The sequence below is a fragment of the Lepidochelys kempii genome, chromosome 5 (assembly GCF_965140285.1).
Source record: "Lepidochelys kempii isolate rLepKem1 chromosome 5, rLepKem1.hap1, whole genome shotgun sequence".
Lineage (NCBI taxonomy): Eukaryota > Metazoa > Chordata > Testudines > Cheloniidae > Lepidochelys > Lepidochelys kempii.
The window spans coordinates 17,081,734-17,104,802 of record NC_136384.1 but is presented as its reverse complement, the minus strand read 5'-3'; the positions used below and the strand labels follow the sequence as shown (position 1 = coordinate 17,104,802).

Genomic DNA, 23,069 nt, shown 5'->3' with positions numbered 1-23,069 from the left:
CATTTAAAAAATGCCAAGAATTCATGATGCTTTCAGGTTTTCTGTCAGGAAATGGGCAATACACATGTACATCAGCTTTACCATGCTAAGGTTCCTTGGCTGTTCTGTGGCAAACGGTTGTCTCATGTATACAAATTTAAAAGTGAGTTGGCAGCTTTTCTTGAAGAAGAAGAAAAGTCTTGTCTGGCAGAGCACTTCAGTAAAGACAAATGGTTTGCTCTTGTTGCATATCTGGCAGATACATTCAATCATCTGAATTATTTGAATTTGTCTTTAGTGATTGCAAATCACTCTGAGCAAACTGACAAAACTGCTGCATTAAAAAAAACTTTTGTGGAACAAACATGTTTCAAATGAAAGCATGGACATGTTTCATAATGTGTCTCTAGTAGGGTGACCAGATGTCCTGATTTTATAGGGACAGTCTCGATTTTGGGGTCTTTCTTATATAGACTCCTATTACTCCCCATCCCCGTCCCGATTTTTCACATTTGCTGTCTGGTCACCCTAGTCTCTAGAAACAAAATAGTGGAAAGATTCCGCTAGCCAGGAAGCACTGAAGAAAACAATCCGTAATCATTTAACTAAATTGCACACAAGATGCTGCGATTACTTTCCAGATGAGCAACCCAAGGGTGAAGAATGGATACAGGATCCATTTGGACCTGTGTTGGAAAGCAGGAGTCTACCTATGGAGGAAGAATCTCAGCTGGTCAAGTTACCTTGCAATCTCAGTCTACCAAGAAAAGATACTGAAATGAGCCTTCTCTGGTTTTGGTGCAGCGCCGCTGCTGGAGAATATCCTATTCTTGATTGCCAGGCTATTGGAGTCATTTTGCCATTCAGTACAACATACTTGTGCAAAACTGGATTCTCTGCCTTGACTCTACTGAAGAATAAAAGCAGGAACAGACTGGATGTTGTCCACGACTTTCGGATTGCTCTGACTGCGATTAGACCAAACTTTGATAAACTCATCAAAGAGAAGCAAGCTCAAGTTTCTCATGAAGTGGAACCTAGGATTTATTATACTGTTGTTAATATGTTCCTGTTGATGTTGATTTCTGCCTTTAACTTTCTGACTGTTGAGCTGCTTTAATTTATTGTAGTTAATAATTCATATTTATTATATGTAATGGGTAATAAGTATTTGGGGACCAAAATACTGGTGTGTTTTCTACTTAAGCTATTTACTGGGTCGGGACTGGCCAGGACCCATTTGTAAACACTGATGCTCCAAAAAAGGTTGAGGACCACAGGTATAAGGCATAAATCCTGGACTTTTTCCTCCACAAGGACTGATAGGTCAAATATGGAGTGACTGTTCATTCCTCCAAGGAAATCCACACAACGCCTTCAAATGATGAGCCTGGGAGCTTAAATTCATAACTTTGCTAGATAATAAAAATCCTGGTCTTAATGAAGACACTGAATTTATGGTTTATTACAAAAATTTCTAACCCACTAATCCCCCCCCACACACACACACACACACACACACTTATTTTTTTGTCCTATTACTGCAAAGGAGTTAACTGGCCACTACACCTGGAATGGTTTTCTACAATAGGTCTTAATTACTTACGCTAAACAATTTCTTCCACCTTGTATGTAGCTGTGATGCTCTGAGTACCTTTCCGAGACCTGAAGAAGAGCTCTGTGTAGCTGAAAAGCTTGTCTCTCTCATCCAATAAAACAGGGGTGGCCAACCTGTGGATCCAGAGCCACCTGCGGCTCGTCAGAAGTTAACATGCGGCTTCTTGTAAAGGCACCGACTCCGGGGCTGGAGCTACAGGCGCCAGCGTTTCAATGTGCTGGGGGGATGCTCACGGCTCAACCCCTGGCTCTGCCACAGGCCCTGCCCCCACTCCACCCCTGCCCTCCCCTGAGCCTGCCATGCCCTCACTCCTATCCCTTCTCCCCACCCCCACCCCCCGAGCCTCCTGCACATCACAAAACAGCTGATTGGGAGTTGTGGGGAGGGAGGAGGAGGCGCTGATCAGTGGGGCTGCTGGTGGGTGGGAGGCGCTGGGAGTGTGAGAGGGAGCTGATGGGGGGGCCTGCTGATGTATTACTGTGGCTCTTTGGCAATGTACATTGGTAAATTCCGGCTCCTTCTCAGGCTCAGGTTGGCCACCCCTGCAGTAAAAGATATTGTCATAACCTCAGGGGTTCCCCTGGGAAGGCAGATCAGCATTGTATGTGACTAGCCCTGTTGCAAATATCGCATAGCATTTTGGGGAAGGTCAAATGTGTGTGAGCGGAGAGTGGAAGTTTTCTTTGCAGAATACGAGAAGCCAGGGGGGAGAGGAAGAAGAGCAGAGAACGGGTTAACTCTACACTTCAGCTAGCTCCATGTGAAGATAAGAGGCTGGCCCCAGCCCAAGCTCATGGGCTCGACAAGAAATCAGCAGCTGCCCAGCCGTGAGAAGAGAAGAACTAAGTTGAGCAGAGCTGCAGAGATAGCAGCAAAAACAGTGAGAGCAAATAAGACAGCGACAGCAAAGGCCAAGAGAAGAAAAAACAAAGTCTCCAGAGCCGGAATGTTTTGGGAAACCGAGGAGGCCACAGCAAGCCGGTTTGGACTGGCCCAAAGAGCACAAGAAGCAGAGGTCCCTGAGTGGAATACCACCCACCCCCCACAAGGAGACCAGGACTTAAAACCCTCCTGAGAGCTGGAGCAATTTGGAGATCAACAGCGGATCCTTGGATGACCTGGGCCCAGGACAGCACTCCCGTCCACCTTCCCCCCACACACACACCCTTTCTTCTGATGTTACACCCAGTCTTGGCCAGTCTGGGTCATGCGTGTGTGAGTATGAAAGTGGGTTAGGGCTTGGGGCATTAACGCTTTCTTTCTTCCCCTGAGTGACGTGGGAGCATTCCCAACACTCTCGGCTGTTGTTTTATTATTTCATTAATAAAACTTTAAAATTTAGACACTTGGTGTGCCTTGTCATCTCCTCCCCAAAAAAGATCCTGTGGCCCCAGCCTGATCAACTGTGGCCCCAGGCAGATTGGTAACAAAAATCTGTCACAATGTTACCTCACCCACCTTGTCTCTCTAATAAACTAAAAAAGATTTCACTGGAACTCTTCTGATGACCTGGGTAACTGATTGGTGGCTTCCCCCGTTATGAATAACATGCACATCTCAAGCTCATGCCAATGAAACCTTCATCCCACGCCACACTGTCATGCCTTATTCTTCTGTATGCTACTATGTGATGTTACTGAAAGTTGTTCCAATGACTTCACAATATAAAAGAATGATGCCTTTGAGATATTTGTCCAAAATGAGCTACTATCCAAAGGAGGTCTGCTTATTTTCTTTACTCTTGCCGAAGTATGCACGCGTTAAAAGCCTCATAAAGATGGACTTGTTGAAAGCATGTTTTCTCAGTTTCATACATCACATTTTTGAAGATGTGAAAAAGTTATATAATAAGTCTATTTAATTACTGCATGTATCTGTGTGGCATACTTGAGGAAAAGCATTTTCACACGTGGGTGTAGTTTTAACAAAGAAAATGGAGTTAAATTTATACACTAATAAGGTCACAGAGCAGCTTCAAACCCCTTCCTTAGAGATAGCATAGTCACAGTTTTGGATAGCACTTCACCGATGATCACAATGCTCTCGCTTTTTCACTTTAATACTAAAACTTGCAATTCTCTTTCCAAACATTAACTAATTGACTTCAAATGATAACTCAGGGTGCTTCCATTTTCCCTGTTTAAGGTTCATTCCTGCCCTCCATTGCATGTATGTTGGACTACGTAGGCAGTTGTGATCCAATAAACCAAGCACCAAACTTGAGATTAGGAAGGCTGGGTTCTAGTTTGAACTCTGCCATTGATTAGCCGTGTGACTTGATTTATGACAAATATTCAAAAGTAGCCATTGCTTTGTGACGTCCTTCATTCTTGAGAGCTCAGCATCAGAAACAATGTGTTTCAGATTTTTCAGTTCAGCCAGCAAGCCAAAATATCAATTATTCACTCAGCTCTAATGGAGATAGTAGTACTTGCTCACCCAGCTTTTAAATTAGTTTGAGAGCTATCTAAAATGCTGCAGTATGTAAGTGCAAAGTATCATAATTGTTTTTTTAGATGTGTGTCTCTTTCTGCCCATGCATTAGAGAGCTCATTTAAGCATTTCCTTAAGGAAAAAATCCCATTGCATTTAATAGACAAACTTTTTAATAGATTTTCTGAATCATTCTATAGACATTATTATTCTTGTTATAGAATTCCATAGGATGCTTTTAAAAATACATACAGAAAGGATATGGTATTTAATATGTAGAGTTTTTGGAGTAATTTCTACATAACCCTGTTGTGGTGGTGGTTTATTAATTTCAGACAGCAACATTAAGGGGCCCAAATTAGGGATGAGAGACACGTGCTAAGTACTGTACGAATAGACAGTCCCCGTTCCAGAGTTTACATGAGATGAGACAACAAATAGATGTAACAAACAGAAGAAACACAAAGAGACAAGGAGACAATTACAAAGAAAGTATGAAGCAGTGAACACAATACAGCAGCTGCCTAACCATTGTTGAGGGTTTTTTGTAGACAGTAAAGCCAAGGGAGTTGAAGGAGGACAATGAGGTGGCTGTGCAGATGTTTACAGGGACCTCTTTCCTTCCGTAGGAGATGGCAAAGGGATGGTATTTGTTGAAACATATGACAGATAGGCAATCGGTGTGAGCGGAAGTGGGAATTGACATCCCGATAGCGTATAAGAGACGATAAGTAGGGTTGGAATAGACCAGGAAGGATGTCAACCCTATTGCATTTTATAGGTCTCTTCCATTCAGCTTTGTTTTTCAACATACAGCTACATTGTACATTTGTCCCGCACAGCTGGATCAAGCTTTGGGCTGAGCATACTTTATCAGTTATACACTTTTTCCACTGCAATACATTGTTCACATTTTACATATGCATATAGTACCTCCTGGTTTCCACAGGTGCATTCCTTTGTGGGGGTGAGTCTCTCTATAGGAGATTCCTCTGAAACCAATGGGAATTACTCAAATGGAACAGCAGAATTCAGTCTACTGCTATCATCAGCCCAATGATGTTAATGGGAGTTGAACTGAGGTACAATATTGCCCTAGAGCTGCTAACCTCTTGGAGAATTATTGTGTATCAATTTGGGATTAAAACCCTTAGAAAGAGACCTCACAAAGTGACCAGCTCACTTTTCAAGCTTGAAGTGTGAGAAATTTCAAAACCACACTTCTTGAGTTTTTTTATATAGATTGATACTATATATATATCTTATGTGCACCCTTACTCTTAGTCTCCCAGGTTTCCAGAGAAGAAATACATTGCCCGCCCCATTTTGAATGTTTATTTGGTCTTGTGTATTCATGTCATTTGTATAGTAGGGAAGTTGTTTCCTGTAATAGAGGGAATTTAATATGGTAGAAGATGGCTGCTTAGGGTAAATGGTACCAAGTGAATGCTGGAAATTGAGTCAACAGTGTGCCCTTGTTGCCAAGAAGGCCAATGGCATTTTGGGATTTATACGTAGGGGCATTGCCAGCAGATCGAGAGACGTGATCGTTCCCCTCTATTCGACATTGGTGAGGCCTCATCTGGAGTACTGTGTCCAGTTTGGGGCCCACACTACAAGACGGATGTGGAAAAATTGGAAAACGTCCAGTGGAGGGCAACAAAAATGATTAGGGGACTGGAACTCATGACTTATGAGGAGAGGCTGAGGGAACTGGGATTGTTTAGTCTGCGGAAGAGAAGAATGAGGGGGGATTTGATAGCTGCTTTCAACTACTGAAAGGGGGTTCCAAAGAGGATGGATCTAGACTGTTCTCAGTGGTAGCTGATGACAGAACAAGGAGCAATGGTCTCAAGTTGCAGTGGGGGAGGTTTAGGTTGGATATTAGGAAAAACTTTTTCACTAGGAGGGTGGTGAAACACTGGAATGCGTTACCTAGGGAGGTGGTGGAATCTCCTTCCTTAGATATTTTTAAGGTCAGGCTTGACAAAGCCCTGGCTGGGATGATTTAGTTGGGGATTGGCCCTGCTTTCAGCAGGGGGTTGGACTAGATGACCTCCTGAGGTCCCTTCCAACCCTGATATTCTATGATTCTATGAAATCAATGACAGAGCTATGTAGAAAAATCATAACAAATTTCACAAGAAAATGGTTTTTGAAAGCTTTCATGCTTGACAGTTTCTTCTAAACAAACTTTTCATCTTAAGGTCCCTATTTCCCAAAGCAGATAAGCAGCTATTCCTTGCTTAAAGCATAAGTGGTATTTTATGCAACTCTCAATTCTTTCCTGTATTTTGAACAGCGTCTGAGCAGTGAAGCAATGCAAGGATGCTGGCTTCGGTGTGTGCTCTGAGTCCCAGACGAAAAGACAGGATCTCCTGACTTTCTATTGATGTGACTCTAGTGACTGGGCATTTCTTAAATTAAAGTACCGAGACTCAACAATGAAGATCATAGAGTAGCTAATGAGCTTTATTGATCATGTCTGCAAGATCATTCATACTGCCCTCTCTAAACTCCCCAAATCCTATCTGAGCATGCATTGGACTCAGTATAAACACCAGGAACTATTCTTTGCAGATAGCCTCTTTGGTAGTTGGAAAGTCCAGCCAGGAACCTGGAACTCACACAGAACTAGGTGGTCTCATGGTTATCATAGTGACTGGGACTCAGGAGACCTGGACTTGATTACTAGCTGCACTTCTGACTTCCCCTGTGACCTTGGGTAAATCATTTAAGGTTGTATTATGCACCCTAACTCACACATGTGATTCCACCAACTTGAGCAAGTGTTCACCACCTTTGAGCAAGGATTGCACGGTCTGTACTTCAATCTCTGTGCTTGAGTTCCCCATCTATAAAATGGGGTAATAATAATACTTCCCTACTTCACTCATGTGATGTGAAGTTAAATTGATAAATATCGTGGAAGTGTTCAGGCCTATGCTGACGAGGATTAAATATGTATAAAACACATGCAGCAACCTGTGGTAATTTACCTATCTTCTCCTAGTATAATAAGTTATTATTAGCATACTAAAAAACAATGAAAATGGTTATAAGATACTTCTGAAGCCAAAGTTCACAGGATGTGGGGGGGAGGGTCATGGGAAAGAGAATCAGAGAAGTAATGGATTGGATTACTTTTTAAAAAATGAATAGTAGATGGGGAATCAAAAGCAAGAAAAGAACAACCACCAGATAAAAAGAAGGAGAGGAAAAGTCCTGAAGTGCAGCCACTATCCATACATCAACGATGAAAGTGCCAGCCTGGAACAGATTTTAAGTGAAGTCTCCTGAGTCCCATATAAAAGAGTGTTCTGTTATGCTGCAAAACCCTGTCACAGCAGGAAAAGCCCCCAGTGTATAATGTGCCCTTCACACACAGTGACAAACCACACAGCAAGGCATCCCAGGCTTAATTAAAACAGTAAATAGCTAAAAAGCATAAGTGGAGGGTGCTTTTGCTACTTGCAGATAGTTATGAGGGAAGATGGAGAAAATCACCACTTACACCTGAGCGCAAAGTGAATGTCACTTGTTTTTCTCAGATGTGGTCAGGTGATGATGTAACACCTTAGCTCTGCTTGATACCTTGTGATGCCATTCAGAGCCATTTGTGCAGCAAGGGACAAACTCATCAAGTCACTGTGGTCAATATTCCCAACTAAGGTGCCAAATAAGTCTACATTTGGGCACCTACACATATAATGGCCTGAGTATCAGAGGGGCTGAGTGATCGGAGCTCTGGCCATTTTTCATTAGATGCCAAAAGTTGCAAAACATAGGTGGTCTGATGCAGGTCCTGCGGTAGTTTGTTTCAGTGCAGACAGTAGAACCCACACCTCCAAACGTCCATCCGTGTGCTTTAGCCACAAGATCATCCTCTTTCTTCTGGTGGCAGGTGGGAGGTTGGAACAAATAAAGACCATGGGTTTGTTTTGTCAGGTTGAGCATGCATGTGTCTTGCTCTGAATATTTTCATCCCCACTCCCTTTTAGGATGATAATGCTAGGCACAATGGCAGAAGTAGATGGCATAGGTGCAGAGGCCAATGATGGCCAAAAGAAGAGGGTGGAAGGAGGCATATAGGGTTGCAGGGGTCTGCTCCATGCATAGAGTGTGAGTGAAAGGAGATACAGGACATGACAAGAAGAGAGGGATGGATAGTTGCAAAGGAAACATGGGAAATACATTTAGGTCAAGAGTTTAGGCCTTTGCATGGACATTCCAGAAGGAAGGGATGCAGACAGCAGAAACAGAGGCCAGCCTCCCAAAAGGAGCAAGGTGAAGTTAGGGCCATTGTCTTCCATACTGGTCAGATGGCTATTAAACGGAACATACCCTTGCCACATCCTCCAGTGTGGGGCAGCTTCACACCATTCAATCTTCAAGGCTCTGCCTGAATGGTGCAACCAGTAACATCTTTTATTTTTAAAGCTTGCTGTGAGAGACCCTCTCTAGAGCTAAATCAGGTTAACTTCTCCTTTACACTTGCAGAAAGAGATTTATAACCATCTCATGGGTGACAAAGAAATAAGTTTCTCCTTCACTATTTTTGCCTGCTCAATTAATTTGACAAAATCCTCCTAAGGCCACATTATTAAGATCAATACAACATTCAAAACAAGTAACTGCAAACTACCAAAGTGAATTAGAATTCATAACCCTAGAATGGATGCAATATCTGAAGCACAGGAACCATTCCAAAGCAAGTCCTTTCCTAAAGTTCTTAGAAGACAACTACAAAGCCAAAGTAGGATCATATTTAATGCCTTCTCATAACTGCTACAGCCACAAAGTCGGAAAGTGTCCGTGGTACAATTGACTACAATTGCAGGCAAGTTTTCAGTCCTATTGGGTTCCAGGCAGGCAAGTTTATAGCGGTAGGACTGTAGGAAGGAAAGTTTCCCTGGATACAGCGATCAAGCTACAAGAGATAGTCTGTAGAAAATCTTTTATGTAACAGCTCAATAAATATAGCTTTTCTGAAGCATTCATCATGATAGTATCAAAAGTCCAATTGCAAGAGGAAAGGTATTAAATGAAGAGCAATTGTGTTTTGGATATTATTTACATTTTATAACTCTGGGATGTAAAACAAACAAACAAACAAACAAAAGCATGTCCCACTCTAAACAAACTCCTAGACTGAAGGCTAAGGTATTTATTACCCAAGATCTGGTTATAGTAACTTACTGCTGCTTTCAGATCTCACCATCGGTATGCCCACAACAAACATGTCCACCTAAGCAACTCATTTCATGCATTGAGGAAAAAATTCAGATTCTAAGAAACTGACATACTTTACTATACCAGTAACTTGACAATGTTCCCCATTAAACTCAGTAATAATAACCTTATCCTGAGAGCTAACCAACAGCTAGATCTTCAGCCTCAGAGAGAGTGTTTATCCCAGGATTTGGATGTTACCTTATAAACAAGAACCACCCTTAAGTTGTCAGCTAATTTACTTCTGAAGGTCCCTGGGTAGCAGTGATTATTTAGACACTAGAGCATCCTGTGCTAATAGGTATACTGTTTCCTTCACTCTGTAGCAGGAGGTGCTGGGGAAGGTCTCAGGCAGAAGCTCCACAATGAGGCAGACGCAGAGGGAGTTAATATCAGTGAGGGATAATACTGTTTGTCTTGTGCTGTGTAACAGTGTGTGCTGAGTCAGGAACAAACTCAGCACCCAGCAGTATATATTAATTGGGACCTAGCTGGAAGACAGGTAGTTGACAGAGGGGGTCAATTAGCTGAGTAGAACTATAGCTGTAGGGCTCAGTGAAGGGGAAGCAATCTCAGCAGATGGGATTATATAAACTGACAGGAAGGAGCCTGAAGGAAGGCAGAGGATGAAATGCCTGCAGCTGGTATTGGGGAGCCCTTTCACCAGAGGCAAATATGGAAGCTGGCTGTAGAATGTAAGTACATGAAAATAACACTATAGGCTGTGGCCTGCTGAATGAATATAGGGTGACTAGATGTCCCAATTTTATAGGGACAGTCCTGATTTTTGAGCCTTTTTCTTATATAGGCTCCTATACCCCCTGTCCTGATTTTTCACATTTTCTGTCTGGTCACCCTAAATGAATATACTGAAATGTGGTGGTAAAGGAGACTTGGGGTGGGTGTGGTCTATGATGAAGGCCTGAAAGGACTCTCACAGCTAGTAAAGTTTCTTGGTTGGGGTAGAAGGAAACAGATCTCTCTGTGCTTCTTTTGCACCGGTATCCTGCATCTATCTTGGATCAAATAAACCCTATGGCCAGAAGCTCCAGAGATGAAACAGCTCTCTACTCCCATCTAGAGGTGACAAAAAGAAAACCTATGCCAGAGCTGTATTTGCCCAGGCTACCTACCCACCATTCCTTTAGTGACCTTTGGGAGTCACCATGCTGGTTCTGACTATGGATTTTGGGAGGTAGTAGGTGTGGTGGAGAAGCCTTTTCCAAACATTTGGGTCTTTGCTCAAGCATCTAACATGTTTTTGGCTCCCGTCCTGTGAGGCATTAATAGGGAGAGACCACACAGACTAAGAACTTTGCAGCAAGAGGCAATGCAGAAGATAGCTGCAGAGCTCAGTGGACTCTAATGGGACCCTGCCTACCCAGCACTTTAAATCTAAATAACTAAGTTGGGATGGGTGATAGGGCCAAGCACCTCCCTTGGGAATGGAGATAGGCCTACAAAGAGGCACTTGGTTTACTGCTGGGTTAGGTGATGAGTGGGTTAGGTGATGTGACAAAGGGGCATTCCCACCAGTTGGTGGGAACGGACTTGGATGGACCATTGATCCCCAAAGTTACTGGGGTGCAGGGGTTATTTTACTCTTTGTGTGTGTGTGTATATATATATATATATGCATGCACACTGTTTTTTGTGTTTTGGTTTTTTTCCCCCCCCAAGATTATGACTCTTCCCCTTCCCCTAACAAAGATCTCCCTGCTCATGTATGGTCTGAGTGCTGGGCTGGGGGTGGGTGGGTGTGTGAAGAGTTCTACCTGTAAATGGCACCTCAAGAAGCTATGTTTAATTTTCCAGTGTTTCTGGATGGGGCGAACGTCAGTTTAGTTATTTGTCCCAACGGATCCTAGACAGGGGGTGGCAGTTCCCTTGGAGGGATGGTGGGGGAGTGAAGAGAGAAACTCCAAGCTGAGGAGTGTCCCAGGGGTTCCTAGCTGCTCCTGGGCTTGCTCCAGCCCCTGGGGTCCCACACCCTGTTCCCCCAACCTGATCCTAGGCTCTACAGTGGCTGCTCCAGCCCTTCTTGGCCCTGCTCTTGCCTCTGCTCTACCAGGGTTTGTGTGGGCACTCAGGTGCACACCCTGGCTTTGGTGCCCCAAACCTAGATATACTGAACCTGGCCCTCTGTGCTGTCTTGAGGGTTATGTCAGCATGAAATGTTTTCAGCTAAGCTGTAAGATTGGACTGGATTTCATGACTCCAAAATCACTAGTATGCCCAAGTATGTTTAATTTTCAGCATCAGTTTCTTGGCTTCCCCCAGCGCACTCCTGCTAGGCAACCCCTTTACCTGCACTCCTGCTAGGCAACAGTATTCCAGGCTCCGTTCTCCCAGGGGTCACTGTTTGTGTGATGTGGGGCACAGCATTTGGCCACAATCCCATGGTCCCAGCTTCCCACCCAGTGCAAGTCTAGAAGGAGAGAGCAGGCTGCCGGGGGAACTGATCCCTGCACTGCTGCAGAGCCTGGCACAAGGACCAAGAACAAGTGTTTGTGTCACCTCTGTCCTGGGGTTGGCAGGCTTGGACTGAACTCCTGGAGCAACTTAGAGCAGCCTGTGGGGTGTCCTAACTTGTGTCCCCTACTGCCTTCACCCAGCTCTTGTGGCAGCAGGGAATTGCCAAGGCAAGACCCAAGACTGCCCTGATATGTCATCTCATCATTGACCTGTCCCCTTTGTGCTGGCCTGACCCAGAATACACTTAGCCCTGGGGGTTCCTGTAGCCATTGTAGAGCTAGAAGAGCTCTGCACTTGTCAGAGTGCCTATGAGGGTAGAGCAGACACCTTTTCTAGATGGCTGGATCACAGAGGGGAAATCCCTTCTTTAGAGAGCCTTCCACACGACAGGGTGGAGCACTAGCTCCTTGGCACCTAGACCCACCTATGGTCTAATCTTTTGCTTGCAATAATTTGATTTTTTCCAAATCAGCTCTTGGAGTACTGCTGGGTAATGACTACTCTGTGAACAGCTAGGAAGCCATGTGTGGTTTGCCTTACTAGCACATTTCAAAGTCCTTCATCTAGCCAGAAAGTACAGGAGGGGGAAAAAATTACTCCCCTATGCTAGGTGCAAGAATTGTAGAACCATAGCTGTCAAAAATGCAAAAGGTATTGTGAGGTGCCATCAAAATAAACACAGGGTCAGAGCTCCTGTGCTAAAACTGGAAAACAAAATGCTCGTTAGACATACACACATCCTGTCAAATCCTTGAACAAGCTAAAATGTGCCAACATCTGCAGCTGTAAAGAGAGTGCATTATAAAGTGAGAATGTAGGGAACTAATAGGAGAAATGAGCATGCAATTGGGACTTGAACTGCAGGGAACTAATAGGAGAAATGAGCATGCAATTGGGACTTGAACTGCTGAGTCATAATCTTGTTTCAGCTGCTGAGTAGCCTTAGGAAATCAGTTTGCTTCTCAGATCTTGTTATCTGAAAATGGGGATATAGTATTTACCTACAGACCTACCTTGCAGGAGTGTGGTAAGAATTAGTTAAGGCTTTGAAAATGTAAATTGCTAAGTACATAAATGAACTGGCAAATGTCTGTGTTCCACTGCTCCCTGCTAGATAGAACTGCAGAGCATTTCTGAATCCCACAGGCCTTTTAAAACTGGTGGAGAGTCTCCGTTAGCTCAGGTTTTTGGGGCCTCTACTTTGATGCAGGAGAATGCAAATTCTGCTCCTACTTCTGTCACAAAGCTCTGAGTGTCTGAGGTGTGTGGCAGTGTGATAATCATGAAGTCCTGGGTGGCTGCAGATTTGTGACGTTTATTATAATTTACATGTGACTGTTACCCACAAGGTGGGTGACCAACTTCTGTTGGTGAAGAAGGCAGAGCTCCGTCATTAGCGACCAACAGTGGTGTTCAGTGGGTGGCCATTTGGTGGCTTAGGTTGTTCACAAGATCCAATTTGACACTTATTGGAGGTGTCGGCAGACACACCAGAAATGGACTGTTAATCTAAACTGAACTACTCCTCTAACTCCTAAAGGTGGGGCCTCCAGTTTAGGACTGAAGCACAGTGATGAGAGAGTACAGAGTACTATACCTGCACTATTGCTACCAGTGCTATGAGTAAATGGAGAACTTCATTTCCTACCACTGCTAATTAACCTCTCATGAACTGTACATTCCTCTGGAAAAATACCTTTTTAAATGTGCAATTGTTTTGCAAAGCTGCTTTCCAATAGGCTCAAAATGAACCTAAAACACATATTGCACATAGTTTGAGACACTCCCGTCAGGAGACAGGGAGAATACATCATAGCTTTCTCTAGCATCTTTCATCCTCCAGGTATCTGAAATCACTTTAGAAAGTAATGAGTTCGACACTAGTAATTTAAAAAGTGCCCAGATAGCTGACACAGAAATTCATGTAATAATAGAGTGCTTGACTGGAAACATTTTACAAACCAGTGGAGTGGGGGAGATTTTAGCTCCCAGCCATCCTCCTGTTCAGAAATGAAACCTGGCTGCTTTCCTCTCTAGAGATAACTTACATGTTCAGGGCCAGCATCGCAAAGAGGCTAGAAGCCTTCTTCTTACTTTAAGTAAGAACTGTGATTCTTCTTCACAGCCCTGATTCGGCAGCCGACGTCAAAGGAACCCAAGCAGGTGCTCAAATGCTCTGCTGGGTTATGACCTACATGCATAGTTTCCCTCAGATCCAGGGGCGTGAGGCCCCTCACCTGCAGGCTCCCTGGGGCACTGCAGCATTGGAACTAGGTCCTGCCGCTCAGGAGTTGATCAGTCCCTGGCCGAGTCGCAGTCAGCAGGGTTTGTTAAGCACATCTTGTAGTTGCAGTAGCACTAGTTTCAAAACACTGCAGCAAGACCTACTACGGCTAGGGCCTCGGATGCCCCTTTAGAGGCTGTTCATCATCATGCAGCTCCCTTTCCAGTGACAGAGTGCAGATGCGAAGTATTTTTCTTTTATTGCCCTCTTTTCGTCACGTGTTAGCTTTCCCTGTTAGCTCTGAATGAGCTTTTTCATATTGAGTCAAGAAGGATAAATCATTCCAGTGGAGAGAAGAGCCACTCTGCAGTTATTCTTTCCCTTCCCCCTCCTTCCCATCTTTAACAAATTAAGCCCACTGAATCTTTGTTAGCAGCAGGTGCAATAGTTCAAGCATATGCTAACAGCCGATAACTCCCATTATGCCTCACACATGGGACAGAAAATATTAATTTTACAATTGCAGGCAAAGAGGAACTAATTGGAATTAAAGCAGAGGGAGAAGGCAACCAGCTTTTACAGTATCTTAGGTATCAAAATGGGGGGGGGGAGACAATAGGATCCAGATATAATAAAAAAGTGGGGCTGGAAGGGACGTCAAGCAGTCACCTAGTCCATCCCAGTGCTCTGAGGCAGGATTAAGTATAGCTGTATAAATAGGATATAGTCTTTCATTGGGATAATCCACGTGGATTATCCCAACTTTTTTTTTAGGATTTTTGTAATTAGTAGTGGGTGCTAAGATAGGTAGGGTTTCTGGCCATTAAGAGTAGAGCAAGTCCTGACTCAACATACTTGATCCTGTTTAATTCCTCCCCTCCTCCAGTTGGTGTTTCTGCCAGCTGGTTCATGATACTGATCCCTTCAGACCAAGAATGGTGGTGAATACTTGCCTTCCTGTACTGAGGGAGTATACTCATTCCGAGTGTTCACCTACTGTAGAACACATGGACCTGCACACAGGAGTAAAGTTCATCCCATCGTTTTGGTACCATCTTCATGGTTCCAGAGATCATGAGTTCAAATTCTACACCTGGACCCAGAAATGTATCCATGGGTGGCATTGCCATGTTGAATTGCTAACGGTAACTTCCCTTAAAATGAGAGATTAAACCTCTCACCCCATACTCAGGCAACTCCACTGGTTCACTATGCATTTCATGATCCAGTTTAACATTGCTCCTTTATTTCCAATACTCTCCATGGACTTTATATTTCTTTGTTTATAAAGTGCACCAATAACCAGCCTGATCCAGCCTCTCTCATGGCCCTTGCCACTCTCGCTCTACTCCCTCACCTCACCAAAGCCTAGCCCACTAGATGTCCTATCACACAAACTAGCCACTTTTGCTTATGCTTCTATTTCTCTGCTTCATTGACTTTCCATCTCATCTTCAGCAGAAGAGTATCTTTCACCACCTTGCCTATACCTCTTAATTTCATTTACATTCTGCTAGTATCCATTATTTAACATTGTGAAATACAGAATTAAATATAACAATACAATTTGTATGAAGGAGATTATTCAGAGACACTTGTTGGGGGAGGCAGTGTTGCCTAGTGGATAGAGCACAGCACTGGGACTCAGGAGATCAGGATTCCTTTCCCAGCTCTGCCACTGGCCTGCTGGATGAGTTGGCTTACCTCTGCCTCAGTTTCCCTATCTGTAAAGTGGGGATAGTGATGCTGACCTCCTTTATAAAGTGCTTTGAGATCCTCCAATGAAGAGTGCTGTACAATAACTAGGTATCATATAAATCCATGTCTTTTGTTGGACCATTTTTGGAAGAGCATAGGGGTTAATGCCATTGTCCTGCTCAACATTCCTTCTTTCAGTAACAACTCAGTTTTAATACCTTAGGTCCAAATTCAGAACTGTTACATAGGAGTAAATCTGGAGTCACTCCATTAAACTGAATAGTGTTAAAATCCAGATTTTTTTTCCCTTGTGTAACTGAGATCAAAATCTGACATTGTGAACTATTCTGCTTGCATGGGGTCTGATCCTGCAAAGACAACAGAAGCTGAGAGCATTCGACACCTCATACTATTGGGCTTATAATAGCTGTTGCATTTGCTTGGAGGGTGTCCCGTTTTACTAACCCTGTCCTAAATCCTTAAGCCAGCCCTCTGCCCAGGGACCAGAATTTATTTGTTTGGCATGTGTGCAGACTTGTCACACCTTCATTACAGGCAGGAGTGCTGATAAGAGTTCTCTATTTACTGCCCCCAGCCACTTGACCTGGGTCAGGGTTACAAAAGGTTGGCACCCCTCTCACATGACAGAGATCAGTATCCACTCACTCCAGTGGCTGCTGTCAGGTTAGGCAGCCAGTGTGCTGAGGCCACAGCCTATCCTGCAGGCCCAATGTTGTCTCCCTGCTTCGTTGTGCTCCCCGTACATATGCCTGTATCTATCAGTTGTCTTTTGCCTGATGCTTAGATTGTAATCTCACTGGGGCAGGGACTATCATTTTGTTTGGTGTTTTGTATTTGTACAGTTCCTAGCACAACAGGGTCCTGGTCCAGGAACAGGGCTCCCAGGTGCTACTGCAATATATTAAAAAAAAAAAAAAAAGTGGAAGCTGCCCAGCCTTCAGTTGCCCTACATGATTCAGCCTTGCCGTACAGATGTCTGGATTGGATTGTAACCCCATTACCAAATCATGCAACAGCCTTGCCGTATCCTGGGAATGCTGACAGAAGGGCTGTTAAAGGGAACTCAAACCTGTATGCCAGTGGTGGGGTGTATAACCCCTTTAATGGCTGCTACTATGTGGTTAAATGGGCAGAAAAGTTATTTCCCTAGCTGGGAGATGCAGTGCTGCTCCTAGAAAGAGAGCTTCCAGAGGTGAGGAGGAGGTCTGAGGGGGGAGACCTCCCCCCAAAGCTGGAAGAGGCTCACTCTGAAAGTGGCTGCATGCTGCCACCAAACCTGAGGGGGTTCAGTGTCAGGCTGAAGGCAGGAAGTGGGCCAGGAAAACAGCAGTGAGTCTACGGAAGCAGACTCTAGCTGTTTAATTACAGGGTCCCTGGGCTGGACCCCAGAGGAGAGGGATAGTCTAATTCCCCGCAGGGAAGCAAAAACACATGACTCTGATGGGGATGAGAACTACTGAGCCCAGCTTGGGGATGAAGGCCTGGGACAGTCATTAGATTTCTGCTTTATTGGACTCTTACCCTGGAAGCAGAGGGGCCATAAGCAATTGGGCCAGAGGGCTGAGTCATGAAAAGACTTGGTGTGACCATTAACAGGGAGGGCCAAATCCAAAGAAGTTACAGCATGCTTGGCCAGGAGGGGGCATGCTGGCCAATGAGTGACCCCTCTAACAGTGCCACACTAGCTTAATGCACAATTAGTTTTTAAACTGCACTTTTAAAAGGAAAGGGGCATTACTGATGCTCAAAGGTCAGCCTGTATGTAACTAACCCGCTGGGGGTGGGGCTGGGGGGGGAAATGTTCAGTTAATTCTTGAGGAAAAATATTACACTTACGTTGCTAAGGCCAATTTTTGGTATTATCTGTGAAGTACATGTCACCCACGCAAGTTAAACAAGCTTAAGGAGCCAGAGTAACTGATATGAGGAAGGCAAATCACACCCAGTCAGAGGATAGTGAGCGAATTCTTGGGACTCCTGTAGTGGGTTGTTTGTTTTTAACTGAGGTTAAAAGGAGCGACTGCCAGTCTCCCATGGGAGCCCAGCAAGCACAGAGCAGAAGCCTCAAAACAGAACATGACTAATGTGGAACAAGGACCCTATAGTCTCACCTCATGTGAGGAGCCCCTCTGAACTCAATGGGCTACTCATGTCAGAGCTACGGGTTTGGGCTCTCGCTCTGCAAATGTACAGCTTGCTCTGAGTCAAAGTTGCTGATGTCTTGACAAAGATGCAGGCAAGAGAGTTATTAGGTTTGTTAGAGCCAATAATGTGCTAGATACTCTCCAAAGAGAAAAGAAGACCCAGTCCCCCTCACCAACACCCTGAGGAGATCAGAGCCTAAAGCCAGTCTAACTCTTGACACTAATTGCTCAGAGTTCTAGTTTGCATTCACCATCTCCCACTCTCTCATGCGCACAGAGAATGGCAACATGAAGAGCTGTCTATGCTGGGGGTTAGGTTGGCATAGCTATGACTCTCAGAGATGTGGCTTTTTCACATCTCTGGCAGACAGACGTAGCTCTGCCGATGTAAAATGGCAGCGTAGACCAGCCTGTAGATGTGTGAGCAGGCATGCGGAGGCTTGAGAGAGACTTACCAGCGCAGGACTAGGCCACATAGGTCAGTATTGAACAAATGACCTAGGACACAGTGATAATCTCATGTATCGATACCACCTGTTACTGACCCCATTCCGCTAAGTCATACAAAAGGCCCTGAAAGGTGCTCTTTACTTAGGCCAGGTCTACACTAGGAAACTAGGTCCTTATAACTACAGTATGTCACTCAGGTGTGTGAGAAATCCACACCCTTGAGCAACACAGCTGAACTGACCTAACTCAGTGTAGACAGCGCTAGGTCAAGGGGAGAATTGCCCAGTCGACCTAGCTACTGCCTCTCGGGGAGGTGGATTACCTACACTGATGGGAGGAAGTATCTTCACTGAACGCTGTGGCACTTAAGTATAGACAAGCCCTTATTTTAAACATTGCAGACTCTGTCAGCCAAAGACTGCTAAACTGGGTCTACAAAAAAAGAGCCAAGTGTCCCTGTTCTTAAAAATGGCCACATTGGTCTACCCAATGTACCCATCTAGCCCAGTATTCTGTTCATTCCCTTTGAAACATCTGGCACAGGTCACTGTTGGAAAACAGAATAGACAATCATCAATAGATCCATCCCCTGTTGTCCACTCCCAGCTTCTGGCAGCTAGAGACACCCAGAGCATGGGGTTGCATCCCTGATCATCTTGGCTAACACTGAACCATCTTTTGCACCCAAATTCCAGCTTGCATGCACAAGTGAGGATTTTGTGTGACCAAATGGGAGCAAACAGACGTGATTGGTTTTTTGTTGTTTGTTTGTTTGTTTTTTTCCAGGAGAAGGCTCCTCAGAAAATGTGCTCCTTAGTCTCTGACCTTCCTGCAGCAAGTAGATGTGAGGTTCTCCGTATTCTAATGTATTTTCTTCCTCCCACATGCTTAGGAAAGAATAAGGTGATGTTCCTTTTCTGACATAATCATATTATGTTTCTAGTTATAGTCTGTAAAACATAATAAACCAATCCAATTTATAAACCAATACCATTTGCCCAGCATTCTTCGTCCAGAGATTGGAAACAGATTTACAAAGATGGATAAGCAGGGATGTCTCTGTTCTCCCAATGGAGAAAATGAGGCACAGAGAGTTAAATGACTTGCTAACTTTGTACTGCAAGTCAGTGGTCAAGCCAGCAGTTGAACCCAAATCTGCCCCTGCTATTAGGTGCTCAAAGGATCTTGGATCTTATGTTTAAAGAACATGCATCATTATCATAATTATATTAAACGCAGGAGATACTTAATCGGGATCCAATTAGCCTAATAGCAAACTGCAATACTGCTGCCTAACTGGGATGGTAGTAACTAAAATTTCACTTAATATGGATGCATTTAGGTAATATTAAAGGGAATTCACCTATATATTATGTGCAACACTCTGAGTTCCCATCTGTTAACACAGAAGCTGCCAAGTAAAGATCAAAAGAAATACTGATTAAATGTAGTCAGTGGCGTTGGTTTTTGTATGTAAATTCTACACAGTATTTCATATTAGCTATTAGGGTTTTGTTTTTTTTTTTGAAATGCCTCCTTTTCTGGCAAGCTGATTGGCTGTCCACTCGGATGTTCTAAATAAGGATTCTGCCATAGTCCAATAGTTGCTATATATCATTTGAAGAGATCACAACACCATCATGTACTAGGTGAGGAGTCAGATGAAAGAGGCAGAGGCACCCTGGGAAGCATCAGCTGGAGCATGCAGCACAGGGCCTTCCATTGTTGTGATGGCAGGTGGATCAGGCTGGAGGTGGCTGAGTGGATTCTCTACTATGGGGGATGCTGCCATAAAGTAGCATTGAGCTTGTGAAATAAAAACATCAGTGGGAGTCTCAGGCATAGGTGTAGATTCAGGTTAGTGTTGTTAGCGAGTTAAATGTGGCCAGAGACTGCAATGTTTAGTGATGATGATGCCATGAGTTATCGGAATTACTGAGCTAAAGAAATCCCACACAACTGTCCCCATTAAATCACTACTAGCAGCACTGGGCTTGGGTCTTCAGGGTTAACACAGCTAAATCTGCTAGAGACAAAGGAAAGGAGGCCATAACTGAAAAGGCTAAAATTCACCAGGAAATGAAACCTTTGTTTTCTTGCTTTGCTGTGCCTGCATGAACCGAGATACTCTCGCTGGTTAGCCAGCGAGGGTAACATGTCCCTCTAACTTGCGATATGGACTTACTAAAGAGCAGATTACTACATAACTCCCAGCACTGCTGCACTAGAGTCTCATGGAATGGTCAGGCTTCCTCTGACACCAAAGATGCCGTCAGTGCAGAAGCCTGAAAGCACATGGATGATACAAACAAAGGAAACCTGTTTCTAATGCACCTGAAAAGTTAGTGTTTCTCAGAGGATCATCCCCACTGTGCAACCTTGCATTCAAAGGGAATTGTTGCAATCAGTAACGTGCTTTTTATTTTTAAACCATTGGTGCTGACACTGCAATAAAAGCTGGTCATATCTCTAACTGATGTAGCCAAAGCCCCCCAAAAGATTTTATTAAATGTCTGTTTTGATAGTTCATCTTTGGCTTAGGGCTTTATCATTATTAATTTGTATTATTTGTGGCACCTACACGCCCTAGTCATGGACCAGGATCCCATTGCGCTAGGTGCTGTACAAACAGAACAAAAAAAAGTCCTTGCCTCAAAGAGCCTACAATCCTAACCAGTCACCAAAAGGGAGTCAGACAGCTTTAAAATGAAGATGGGTTCTGGACAGGTCACATGACTAGTTAGATACCCAGCCTTTCACCTCCACAGCACCACCTCAGATTGGTAGTGACTGGAAGTTGACACGCATTGAGCATTTGGCTAAGACTTTGGTGGCCTCAGACCAATTCTCAGACAGGTAGCCACAGCCTCAGAAGTGGCAAATTACTGGCCCTTCCATGGGTTTGGGGGGATAGTGTTTGGAAACGTGTATTGCTGTTCTGTGCCTAAATGAAGGAATTCATTCTCCACAGGTGTCAGTCTTACACCTGTCACTGGCATGCAATTCAGTAAAAAGAGCTTATATAAAGGGCACCAAAACATGTCATAATATTAACTACTCTTTCAAGAAGAGTATCTTTCAAGAAAAGCCCAGTCTTACAAGTTGGAGAGTGACTTAGGATCAGTCATTCTCAAAGCTTCAGCTGAGCTTGTAAAAGGTTCTTAGGATCATAGCAGTTAAAGATAAGAAATATTCAATTACATCAAGTCCCTCCCCTAGCAAGGGGAGAATATAGTCCCCAGGAATTGATAATGTCACTAAAAGACAGAATATCCAGGATCCCAGACTGAATAAAGGATATTTCTCTGGGGTCCTTAATGCTTTTTCTTTTTCTCATTCTCATTGGATACTTTTATAAGCTATGAAAAGAGAATGGGAATTTCTAGGCCTTTCTGTAAATGAAAGGTTGGAGCACCTTGCTCCTGTAAAATTAAAATCTACCACTTGGGAAACCCAATTACAGCTGTGTAAACTACCAGGATCTCCTTTATGGCAGAGTTTTGTTGTATAAACAGTATTATAGTTCTAATATTTCCTGCTTTTATCATGGAGGCGGGAAATAGCCTTTGGCCTTAACTAAACAGAGGGATTTGGCCGTGGTATAACTCCATCACTGTAGTTTCAAACAAGGGTAAGCCATCTTGGTGCAAGATCCATGTTACACTGGCCCAGAATATCTATCCTGGGGTATTGCAATGAGTGTAGAGCCACACCAGAGCAAACAAAGCCCTGTGTAGACACAGCTTTTGTGAGAGGGTGAAGGATTATTAAAGACAAGAAGATGTTGCTCCAAGAGGTTTTAGCATCTTACAAAGGCTGTACATTATTTTGTAGTTCTTCCATTTGCCAAAAACTGATCAGGAGAGCAGAAAACAAAGCCAGCTGCTGTGAAGGGTGGTCTGGAATACTCAGGAGAATACTTAAAAAAAGAACAAAAGGTAAGCCCTGTGAGACTCAAAGGTACAGAAATCAATTCTGCCTTTAAATGGTAGGTGGGTTTGGTTTGGTTTTTAATTCAGGGAGGTAAAATGTCATGCTACCAACCTGACATTGGTCTCTTCTGACCACATTGGGAAGAAGTGGCAATATTGGTGGATCCCATCAGTCTGAAGTAAGATCAAAGCTGTGTAGAGAGAGGTACTGTAAAATGTTGGGTACCAGATCTAAAGGAGCCATGCATACTTGCACCAGCTGAGTATCTGGCCCATTTCATACACACCCTTAATGTCTTACATAATCAAAGAACAGTTTCCCCAGATGTTTTAATGGAGTGCTTGTCGGTTCATTTTTAGGCCCTGTCCACAATGGAAGCAGAACCCCCAGTTTGGGGAATATACCTCTGGTCTGGACCCAGCGTACAGTGCGCTCTGGAGGGCTGGCTGGTGGTTTTTAATAACCATCCTGTAAGATTAAGTCTGATAGCAACACACCCCTAACTAACAAGACAAGTACAGTTGTTCTGCAAGCCATATTCCAGCTATGGATGGATGAGCCTAAACCAAAGCCCTAAGTGGTGATTTGAATGAGAGTTCACAGCACCAACCCATCTCTATAATGGGCCAAATCAAGCACCCTGGAATATGGGAAACTTCAGATTTGGATCCAGATTTCTATCCCCCATTTTTAAGTGTTTAGATATAGAGTTTTGGAGTAGGCCCATCATAGAGATATGGTATAAATGGAGTCACTCCAATGAAGGCACAGCAGCTACACTGATGTAAGACCAATTTAAGAATAGAAATAGGCCCAGAAAGTTCACATCTGGGTTTCTTGATCCATAGCTCAGACCTGAGCT

General features: G+C 43.9%; 1 long non-coding RNA gene across 1 annotated transcript; it reads left to right on the top strand.

The window, feature by feature from the left end:
• Positions 1–2,425: 2,425 nt before the first annotated feature.
• LOC140911146 (uncharacterized) lies at positions 2,426–22,745 on the top strand. The gene is made up of 3 exons (XR_012158841.1): positions 2,426–2,812; positions 19,061–19,177; positions 22,109–22,745. It is a non-coding gene; the product is annotated as an uncharacterized LOC140911146 (long non-coding RNA).
• Positions 22,746–23,069: the final 324 nt, after the last annotated feature.